The sequence below is a fragment of the Meriones unguiculatus genome, chromosome 12, assembly GCF_030254825.1.
Source record: "Meriones unguiculatus strain TT.TT164.6M chromosome 12, Bangor_MerUng_6.1, whole genome shotgun sequence".
NCBI classification, from domain to species: domain Eukaryota; kingdom Metazoa; phylum Chordata; class Mammalia; order Rodentia; family Muridae; genus Meriones; species Meriones unguiculatus.
This window is the reverse complement of record NC_083360.1, coordinates 813,363-823,477: the sequence shown is the minus strand read 5'-3', so window position 1 is coordinate 823,477 and position 10,115 is coordinate 813,363.

Genomic DNA, 10,115 nt, shown 5'->3' with positions numbered 1-10,115 from the left:
CCACCTCTTGGCAGTCTATGGAATTACCCATGAGCTCTTGTGAGCCGCAGTCGGTAAATCCTTACTGCGGTGGATTAATCCGGATTCGTATAAACGAGTAGATTGTGAAATGTTCGCTCTTACTATAAGTATTTATTTATGGCATTTTTTTTTTGCGTTTTCAGGCTGAATTTTAAATCGCAACCAGGATAGAAAATTATGAAACACAGTTCCCTGTTGTGACAATCCTTCATATCCCCACCACCACACACACAATCCCCCAAATCACCCCTGTCGTTCAAGCAGGGGTTGAGCATCTTGGGACTGAAGATACTTTAAAAATGAGCTTAAGCCCATGGTTTGCTCTTTGGAAAGTCAGTTTTCGAGAGTTTTGCGGCTGATACACCTTTAGCCTGACTCCAGTTTCACCAACATTTAATATTATTGGGCATTTTAATTTTTAATTCTGGAAGAGCAAGCGACACTGGGATCCTTCTAAACCAGCTTAGAAGTTGGTTTTCTAAAGGCAGTTTGGAATTTGAGGACACTTTCTGCCAAGGCTGAAGGCAAAGAGAAGGAAGGGCTAGTCAGACACTTGGAGCAGGTGGCCCTGGCAAAGGACTGAACACACTCGCTAAATGACCATCCCCTAACTGATCGCACTGGCTGTCACCCTCTCATCTTTACAAAACAAGCAAACAAACAAGCAAACAGGGCAAAGCAAATTAAGACTGCGCGTTGGCTGTTGAGGAGGGTGAAATCACTTCTGCCTTCTGCAGGAAGGGAGGAACAGCACCTTACTGTTCATCCTTACTCATCAACCGTAAGAGGAAGTTTTCCCAGAATGGGTCGGGCTCAGCAAGGAGGGATGGGGCAAGCTGGCAGCATGAGCATGAGGAGAGATGCTGGGGGATCTGACGGGAGACACAGGCAGAGGGGACAGAACCAGTGAGATTCGGGGGGTTGCAGGCAGCATGGAGCCTACTTCTTAGAAAACACAAGATACAGATATATACACACAGGCTTGCACAAACACACACACACAGGCACACATACATGTGCATGTACCACTGAAGACTGGTCACATGACTCACGTCTCAATTGTATTGCATAATACAGCCTCTTGCTGAGGCTGTCACAACTCTAAGGGGAAGGTAAAGCAACCAAGTAACTAACACGAGGGGACAGTGTGACAGGGAAAGGAGAAGAGAACAGGCTGGGCTGAGTCCCTCGCCTGCCACTTGCTAACGGGGCGGCATCAGGTAAGTTGTGCAACCTCACTGAGATTGTTTCTTTATCTACAGAGTGGTCAGAGCCGTGGGTTTTAGGGATGGTAATGAAGATCTAGTCCCTGGAAGGTGGCTGACACAAAAGAAGAGGAGGAGACTTGCTCTGGAAAGCTTTCAGATGGGGAGGTAGAGCCATCATAGAACTGTGACCGAATGCAGCAGCACAGGCTGCAGGCCACGGCCTGGCACACCCGTGCGGGGCTTGTCTTGCTGCCAGCTTTACGCCGGGCACTTTTCAAGTACTCACCAGCACTCACAAAGGTGAGATAAGCATTTCCATCACCCCCACCCGACCTGCTTCAGCAGCAGCTAGGACACGGACTGGCCAGGGCGGGCAGCCCCAAGACCTCATGCTCCGTCCGTGTAGCAGTGTGCCAGGTCCCAAGACTCACAAGAGGGAGCACAGAGACTCGCCCGTTACACTGAGGAGCAGGGTCCCAGCTGATGAATGCCGGCAGCCGGAAGGTAGAGGGAGCATCTCTGCCCCCATGTCCGCTTTTCTGACTTCTCGAGCCGTAAGAACACATTGCTGTTGTTTCAAGCCCCATGCCTGAGGGAAATGTAGTATGTCATCCACAGGAGACTAACGGCAGGATTGCACACACATGCTGAAGCACACACAGTCTTCTCAGAGGTTGCCTCAGAGCTGTGGCTGCCAGCAGAGCTCACCATTTTATGTCCTTTTAACCTTTAAAAAATGCCGTGTGTGTGTGTGTGTGTGTGTGTGTGTGTGTGTGTGTGTGTGTGTGGTATTAAAAAAAAAAAGCAAAATAGCATCTCAGAGGTGGGCCTCAGATTTGCAATCCTCCTGCCTCAGCTCCCCAGTGTTGACATTGCAGGCATGTGCCACCCTATTCCAACTTTATGGATTATGTTATTTTAATTTTTTCAAATTAAAATGCTAAATCGGGATAAATAAGACAACATAGCCCAAAGCCAGCTAATAGCGTGTCCAATTCAAACAGAAGCAAAACATTATTAAGTATTGGTATTAAAAATGACATTTGCAGACTGGAGCGATGGCTCAGCAGTTAAAAGCACTGACTGCTCTTCCAGAGGTCCTGAGTTCAATTCCCAGCAACCACACGGTGGCTCATGACCATCTGTAATGGAATCTGATTTCCTCTTCTGGTGTGTGTGTGTGTGTGTGTGTGTGTGTGTGTGAAAACAGAGAATTCATATACATAAAATAAGGAAATTAAAAAAAAATTGTGCCAAGCATTGGTGGCCCACACCTTTAATCCCAGCACTTGGGAGGCAGAGGCCGGCGGGTTTCTGTGAGTTTGAGGCTAGCCTTTTCCACAGAGTGAGTTCCAGGACAGCCAGGGCTATTACACAGAGAAACCCTGTGTTGATAAACCTAAATAAGTAAACAAGTGAACAACATTTGCGGTTGGCTTCGCGGAGAGACAAGCCTTGGGTTGTATAAAAAGTGTATCTATAGCACATACAACTGTCTAATAGCATCCAGATTTTATAAGGTTTCAACAAACCAATATAAATGTAACAGAAACCGAAAGGGGGAGGGCGAAGTAAGCCGAAGACATAAACAGGTGGGTAACGGGGCCGTAGAAACGGTCTAACACGAGAAAGGACACCGCCAAGCGTCCTCACGAACCGCGGAAATAGGTTCAGACACTGCTCCTGGTCGCACATCACTGCGCACCAGCCCGGGCTTATTTCCTAGCTGAGCGACAGAGGGTGTCTGTCCTTGCCTTCTTACTCCCCATCTCTGTCTGCCCCGCCAACACTGGAAACCAGTCCTTGAGATCGGCCACCTGCCGACATCCACCACCCTGTCTGACGTGCGGTTCGGGGTTTCGTTCACCGAGTTGAGCTATCGGCGCTTTGCCAACTCTAGGGTTTTTAGTAGTTCCATGATCTGACTTGTCAGCGTCCCGATTTCCATTTCCACCCCAAGTCCTTCCCTCCGATGCCAGCAATCCCCCGCTCACTGCGCTGGTCAGAAACCACCACTCGTCCCTTCACTGTTCCTCCGCATTCACACTCAGCTACCCATTCCTCTCTCCGCAAGTTAAGTCACTCTGCGCTGGACCTCAGAGCCGGAGTAGCTCAGCGTAGGGCGGGAAGGTCCACGCCACCAAGGCAGAGCTCATGTGGACCGCACTCTGCGTCCTGTCCTCCAGGGGGCGCGATGCTACCAGCCCTCTCGCGGCCCTTCGCGGGCCTCACCTAATCTTTCTCACCACTCCCCTTGTCCCCTGTTACTTGTCTGACACTTCTCTCCCTCTTCATTCTTGGCTGATGGCTGCACAAAGAAAACAGCCCCCAGAAGAAGAGAGCGCTACCTTCCGCCAAGCTCTGCCACCCTAGCTGAACTGCTCTCTGTCCCTGGAAGGAAGGGCTCCCTTTTGCCTGGTCTACTCAGCAAGTCTCCCTTGTAATTACCCTCTCTCTGCTTTAAAGTCAACATTATCTTCCCTACTGTAAGATTTCAACCTGGACACAACGCTGCAGTTTCTTCACCTCTAAAAGGCAAATCCCTTCCGTTAAAGACACAGCCTCCCCATCCTTGTTCCTCCTCACACCAGAACACGGCTGATTCCCCCCTCCCAACACACACTCACCATCACTAACTGTACTGTTCTCTTAAATGCATGCCAATCAGACGTCCTTCCCTGCTGCTCAAGAGAGAGCTCTTTCCAGGGTCATTAAATGGGCTATCGTAATGCCAAACGCAATGGTCAAGTTTCATTTTTCATCTCATTTGAATCATCAAGAAGCATTTTATGTGGTTGAAACATCTTTTGTGTGTGTGTGGGGGGGGGTTATCAAGACAGGGTTTCTTTGTGTAGCTGTGGTTGTCCAGACTAGCTCTGTAGACCAGGCTGGCCTTGAACTCAGAGACCCGCTTGCCTCTGCCTCTCAAGTGCTGAGATTATTGGCGTGAGCCGTCACAGCCCAGCTTGCATGGCTGAAACATCTTAAAAGGTTTTCTTTCCCGGTGTTCTGGTCACCTGTCTTTCATCCCTTTTCTTTCTGGGTGTTCTGGATGTTCTGCCTTCCTTCCCTTTTCTTTGAATTTCCTGTGAACTCACTGGCGTTCCTCCCCACTCTCTTGGGCCCTTTCTGTCTCAGATCTGTTTTGAACTTCTCTTTAAGTGCATTGTGGCTCACGGCATCAGTACCAGCGACCCCCCAGTAACTGTCTCAAACGCAGACTTTCCTGAAGTCTGGAGACTCTTCAGACTCCTTCATCCACTGCCTGATAAACACTTGCCGGGCCATTCTTGCTGAGACTGCTTGCTCAGTCCCGCTACCTTCATCTCCCACACTGTGCTTTACACCCTTCCTCATCTGCCTTTGATCTTTCCGCTCTCCCAGAATCTCAGTATGAGATCCTGGAGTAACTGGTAACTCCATTCTCGTGTTGAAGCTATCAAGATTTACATCCTAGCCAAAACCACATTTTGCTAGGTTTTCTTCAAAATACGCCAAAGAGATTCATAAACAAAGTGCGCTTGCTCTGAATGTTATATTCTCATGATGATGAGATGCCCAAGGTCAAGATCATCATCACCATCACTGCCTCACAGGGATAAGGGGAATAGCTCTTTACTGGCCTTTCCGTTCACCTCTGTTCATTCAGCCCCAACCACCTCAACACAACCAGAGTCAACATATCTTCTGTTCCAAAACTGAAGGCTTCCCTTCTACTCACAAGTGTAGATGGAGCCCAGTCCTTCTCACCCACCATGCTCCACACCTTACAGGTTCTGCAAAACCTTTATTTCTCCTGCTGTGTTATCAGTTAGGGCCTCCAGAGTACAAGCAGCATCGCTGGCTACATAATTCATACTTTTGAAGAGTTGTGTTGAAAGCCTGGGGGACGACTCAGTGGTTAAAGTGCTTGTCACAGAGGTGTGATCTTCAGAGCCCAAGTAAACACTGGGTGGGCTGGATATCCCACCAGTGATTCTAACCTTGAACGGCAGAGATGAGATCCTCAGAGCAAGCTGCCTGTTGAAACTGTCTGTATCGGTGAGCTCTGGGTTTGAACAACAGGTCCTGTCTCTTTGAATAATGAAGGAGAGAAATTGAGGATAATTGCCAACATCCACCTTGGGCTCACATACACATATACACCCATGGGCATGAATGTTCCACACGTGTGCCCACATACATGCAAAAGTGAGCCATGCATACATGCACACAGGAAGAAAGAAGGAGAAAGAGAAATGTTAATGAATTGTTTGAAGGTGCTGAATCACAGTGGAGAGCACTGGGGCATGTCTGCTAAAGGCAGCCCAACTGTTCTGTTCCTAACCTCTTGGAAGAGAATATATACAAAGACAATCGTCACAGCATTCTCCGCAAGTGAATGAAACCTGAAACATACCAAACATCTAAACATACTAAAAAAAAGTAGGAAATTGATAGACTGTGACACAAATGGAAGTCTAAAGGACATCAAAATGAGTATCCTAGAGCTACATGGATGAACTTGACTGAGTCTCAGACAAACCTAACGTTAGGCCTGGGAAAGCGGCTCCGTTGGTGGAGTGCTTGCCTAGCATGCAGGGTGCCCTGGATTTGATCCCCAGCATGTATAACTTCGGTATAGTGGAAAATTCCTGCAACCCAGCACTTGGGAGGTAGGGTTAGGGGAGGTCATCTTTGTCTACACTGCAAGTTCGAGGCTAGCCTGGGACACCTGAGACCCTATCTCAGATAAACAAATAATCTAATGATGAATTATCTAATTTCTATAGTTGTTTATAAAATTATAAATCATTTACAGATCATTTAAAACATTTAAATACTTTTTACACATCCATGGGAAAGGTTATTGACAGTAAACACAGAAAAATACAGGTGAAGAGATTCACAACTAATGCAGGGCAATAGTGACCTTCAAAGAAAACGCAGAAAGAAAGGAAAAGGCTTTTAAATAGATCCTTAACATCGTTTCCTTTGAAGTAAAGGTTCCAAAATAAATACATCAAAAAAGGCAATACTTGATACATCTTAGCATTTCCTTCCCTTTTTGCCTACAAATAAGTATTTATCCTGTTACCTTCAACTTCTCTATATGTTTTAAATAGTCCAAAATGTTTTAAATCAATGAAAAAATTTTAAGTTGCAAAAAAGTAAAACATCTGAAAAAGACTGCATTGGCTTGGAAGTAGCTGCCTGTAAGTACAGGGTATAATTTACAGTTGGGCGGGAGCATGGGAGCCACTTTGTTTCGAGGATTGTTTGGTGGATAATTCTTTGCTGCATAGGTGTGGTGTAAAAGGAGAAAAAGGAAACCCACCCTGTCTGATTACCTGCTGCCCCCAGCTGAGTGGCGGGTACAGCAGAGACAATGCTTGTCTCTAGGCAGGAGCAGAAGTCACAGCATGAATGCCGACACCAGTGATTCATGGAAACATCCCTGTCCCAGCTGAGCCATGATTTAGTAAGAGTCACAGTTTCAGAACTGGAAGAAGTGGTGTGGGATGGTGTTGGGGAAGATGCTCTGTGCTCTATTTTTGAAATAGAAAGTCGGGTACAGGAGCCCAGCACAGAGATTAGGTTTTATGTTCTGGCTCAATTCACAAAGACCAGCCTTGATTTAAAATGGTTTCCAACCTCAATCACATCCAGATGGCTTTCCAACTTTTCTATGAGCATAAAAATAAAAAGCTGGGGGTGTGGGAGGTGGCCCATGCCCTTAGGCCTAGCATTCAGGAGGCAGAGGCAGCTGGATCTGAGTTCAAGGCCAGCTTGGTGTACAGAGAGTTCCAGGACAGGCAGGGCTATGCAATGTCTTGGAAAACATAGATAGATAGATAGATAGATAGATAGATAGATAGATAGATAGATAGTTTTAATTAACTTCAATTTCTATATTCCATAGGAAAATTATAAGGAAGAAGCCTGAAATGACCTGATTTGCTTTGATTGATACCTGTTGACCAAGAAAGATGATTGTCAGTAGGAAAAAAAAGTATGTCATAATCTTGGCTGATTTTTTTTCTTCTGCCTCTGTCTTCAGAGTTCTAAGTTTATAGGCATGCCCATCATGGCCACCTTCAGCATCTTGCTATTTTTATGAAAAAAAACTATGTATCCATGTGTGTGTATGCAAGTGAAGAGGAACCACAGTAGAATACACACTTAAAAATGGCAGTAAGCCAGGCGTGATGGTGTACCCCTCTAACCCCAGTGACAAGTACAAGGACTGTGCTACATGACCAGTTCAAGGCCAGCCTGCACAACATGACCCTGTCTCAAAATAAAAATGGAAAATTTCTGGTCTCTTTAAAAACCCAGTTATGTTATGTGACTATGTTTTGTTTTAATCCCAGGCCTGGGATATGGCGATGCTTCAGATTGCACACAGCAGCTAACTTTGATTTGTCCAGTGCCCTGGCAGCTGGCTCTGCCAGCTGAAGATAGCTTATGTCTAGAATTCTGGGGACTCTTGAGAGGGTATAAAAACACCAGAGCCCCCAAGAGAGGCTTGGCTGCCACCCTTCCCCCACTGTTATTGTTGTTGTTGGCTGCTGGTTGGAGATATTCTGACAATGAAGATTAGACTTACGTACCCCTAAGAACTCAATGCCCCTAATCAGCAGGAAGTAGTCTAATGAGATCGACACCCTTTCCCCCTCTAAACCTCTTTTTCTGCTGCCCAGGGTTGGGGGATTGGAATAGCCAGGAGTGGAGTAGGGTGGAAGGGAGGTAGAGATACAAGAACACAAGAAGAAGCCAAAGGTATGCCTACAGGTTAGGAAAGCAGCTTATATTTAGCACATATAAAGCCCTGAGTTTATCCCTAGTACTGCCAAAATGATGGTGGTGGTGATGATGGTAATGATGGTGATAGTGACATTAAAGAGATGAGATGTTGTTGCCATTTTCTTTAATTTTGAATTCATAATTTATTTAATTTTTAGGTAAACGCATTTCCCTTTAATCAGTTGAGACTGAATACACATTAATACTATATTACACATTAATATTATATACATATTAATATTATATGTGTTCAAATTCACAGATGGGAAAAAATCAGAAAAAAAGAACCAAAAGGCTATACCATATGATGGATTATTTGCATGTTATAAAGTTCAAAGAAATGGCCTATTCTCACCAAAATTTTTAAAAGAAGTTTGATATACTTTTGTGAAAGTCATACTAAAAAGAATTAGCAGAAGATAAATGGCTTTTAGTAGAAAGGGATTTAAAAACTGCCTTGTTATGTTATTAAAAATAAAGCAAAACTTGCTCTCTCGCACACAGGTGCATCTCAGATGGCTTATAAGTGACATACAATAGTTAATAACCAGTTGGGCATGGTGGCACAGGCCCTTAACCTCAGCACTTAGGAGGCAGAGGCAGGTGGATCTCTGTGAGGTCGAAGCCAGCCTGGTCTACAAAGAGAGCTCCAGGACAGCCAAGGCTACACTGAGAAACCCTGTCTCAAAAAAAACAAAAAAAAAAAACAAACAAAAATTAGTTAGCAACCAAAATAGCCTGGCAGCAATCACTAGGAACCAGGGTCTAGGGGCTCAGAACAGTCAATACCAATAGCAGGGTGGGCCAGGTAAGACTTTCAGCCCCACTTAGTGGTCTCAATATGAGAGGGAAAAAAAAAACAAACAAGCAAATTAAAATACTTTAAGTACCTTAGAAAAACAAAAGTATCAATTTTGAATGTCCTCACTGGGAGCCCCTCTCACTCTAAATGTTCTTTCTTATTTTTTCCTAAAAAGAAAAAAAGCAACAAACTTTGTAGCAAAACCCAACTATCTACATTAAAATTAAGAATGTCTGGGTGATGAAAAATCCCCCTCAAAACACAAAGTTCTAGCAGCTTTTTGCAGCTGCCCAGAAATGCACAAGCAATTCCTCAAGGGAAAGAAACACGCACAAAAGGAAGCTTCACCAGAAAGTGAGAGCAGCTCACAGAGGGAAGCCAGGAAGGAGAGCATGCAGAGAAGCAGTGATCAGCCTCGCTTGGCAGAGCACTTTAACCCCAGCACTCGGGAGGCAGACAGACCTCCCAGTTCAGGCCGGCCTGGTCTACAGAGAGAGTGCCAGGACAGTCGGGGCTACGGGGCTACGTGGAGAAACCTTTTCTCAAAACACGCTCCCCACCCCACCCCCAAAATGAGAAAAGAAATGGTGATCAGATAAAGGAATGTTAAAACACATGACACTTTATACGCAATGGGCTGGCAAAATCAGAAAGTCAGAAACACCAAATGCGGGTGAGAGTACGGAGAGCGAAGCCTCAAGAAGGAGGCCAGTCCCCATTCAGAAGAAAAAACCTAGAAGATCAGTCCGAGAACTATCCACGCTGGCCCAGGACAGGACACAGAAAAGGATGTTTGCTATGGTCTGAAATAGGGTTCCAAGGAGGCTCAGGCAGCCCCCACTTAAGGCCATGTGTGAGTAAAATTCATCTAAGGCCACTGTGGGGCACCCCACAGCAGAGCAGAGCAGCAAGGGACCTAGAAATCACCTTCTAGGCTAGATAACCGCTCGAACTGAGGGAGGACAGTCTATGGCATAGCATTACGTTAGGTTCAGAAAAAAGCACGCACATTCAGAAACGTACCTTATGAAAGCATTCATCCTCAAAGATATGAATATACTAGGTGAGGGCTCACAGGGGGAGGGCTCACAGGAGGGAGGGCACAGGAGGGAGGGCTCACAGGGGGAGGGCTCATGTACAGAAGGGAGGGCTCACAGGGGGAGGGCTCACAGGGGGGAGGGCTAACAGGGGGAGGGCTCACAGGAGGGAGGGCACAGGAGGGAGGGCTCACAGGGGGGAGGGCTCACAGGAGGGAGGGCACAGGAGGGAGGGCTCACAGGGGGAGGGCTCATGTACAG